Here is a 1,688-nt window from a genome sequence, read left to right on the forward strand (position 1 = left end):
CTTGGATTTTCTCCAAAACGTAAGCTACTCCAAACACGTTAACCCGACCAGTGGTGTGAAAATATTTACTCTGCTTATCCCCTCTGGTTGGTGCCGGTTGTTTCCGTAAAACATTCGCGGGAAAAGATCTCCTGGTCGTGCGGACGGCACACTTTAACAACGGATGGTTTTCTCGTGACAACAGTCAGAAACAGCTAAGAACTTTCACTGCTTTCCAAAAAATATTCTGTCCTTCGCTGTCTGGCTGGTTGTCCTCAAACACCTATAACTATTACAAATTCCAACTGCAGTACACCAGTACCTCAAATATGCATTAACTAAAGCGCTACTCTTCAAACTTTGAACAGATCTGATTAAATTTCTGTCACAGAAAAAGACCCAAGTGAACATCCCCAGCCCTGAGCGGATTCATGATGACAGAGGGTAAATAGTCACCGAAATCGGAGCTTGGCGAGAAGAATTTTCTGCAAACATTGGCTGGTCTCTCCTCGCCTGGGTTGTGGCTGTGAACGGCCGATGTTTTCACACGTCATCTCATTCTGTTAATCGAATTGGCCTCTCGTGTGCGCGGTCTGCTCAGATTGGTTTCATCTCTTGTTGAAATCGGACAATTGAGAGGTGCTGCAAGTGGCAGATTAGGGAGAAAGAACGGAGGGTGCAGAAGGCTTAAGCAAGTTTTAGGTGTTCCTCAGATTGGCCAGTACCACGAGCAACATGAACCAGCAATACGTGACCGTTGTTTTTTAATTCTCGTTTCTTCTCTTTAGCGAACACCAAGGCGACCCCCCCCCCCTTTCTGCTGTTCTAAGGAAAAAGAAACCACAATACATGTCAGAAATAATACCCTAAAAAAAATAACCGCAATACATTGACAGAAATACAAACACATGCACATACATATATACATGCACACATACGTACACACACACATACACACATTCACATACATGATTATATAAACACATGTGGTTATACGCATACGCACACGCATAATAAACACACGCGCATACACCAAGTCACTTCCTTGTAACTTCAATAGTTTACCTCTAGGTTGGTCCTAACAGAAACTGACAGGCTATTCCAAAATGTGTTTGTGTCCTTGTTTCCAGAAAAGACTACTCGAAACTCTTATATTATTAAGCAGGGGGGGTTTGTTTGTTCATTTATTGTTCTTCGGTTTGTTTTTTGTTCAGGTTTTCGTTGTTATTTTTGTTGTTGTTGTCGTTATTATTGTTATTGTGGTTGTTGTTGTTGCCGTTGTTGTTGTTGTTGTTGTTGTTGTTGTTGTTGTTGTTGTTGTTGTTGTTGTTGTTGTTTGTTGTTGTTACAACTCTGCGCATTATGATTATAAAGACGTATCTGAGACCGTGCACTGCCATGGCTGCTGCTCCCAGCTCTCTATAAAATCTTCGTTGCTTATCGCAACTGTGCCCCAAAAAAGAGCAAAAGATCAGTCTCACTTTAGCTAAGTAAGTGTGTGCGGAATCCTTCCTCCTTTGCCTTTCATTTGGCTCAAATTGAGTCAAATAGTGGGCTGCATAGTGAACAGTGAGTGCGCCAGAGTGCACTTTCTAAGATGTATATTATAACTTGATCTGTTATTACAATGAGCAAACACACGCGCCCGTGCCTTTGCATAAGTTTGGCAAAACATGGCTGTGAGGAATGATGTCTTTTTGTACACGAAC

The sequence above is a fragment of the Aplysia californica genome, unplaced genomic scaffold (assembly GCF_000002075.1).
Source record: "Aplysia californica isolate F4 #8 unplaced genomic scaffold, AplCal3.0 scaffold00730, whole genome shotgun sequence".
Classification (NCBI taxonomy): Eukaryota; Metazoa; Mollusca; class Gastropoda; order Aplysiida; family Aplysiidae; genus Aplysia; species Aplysia californica.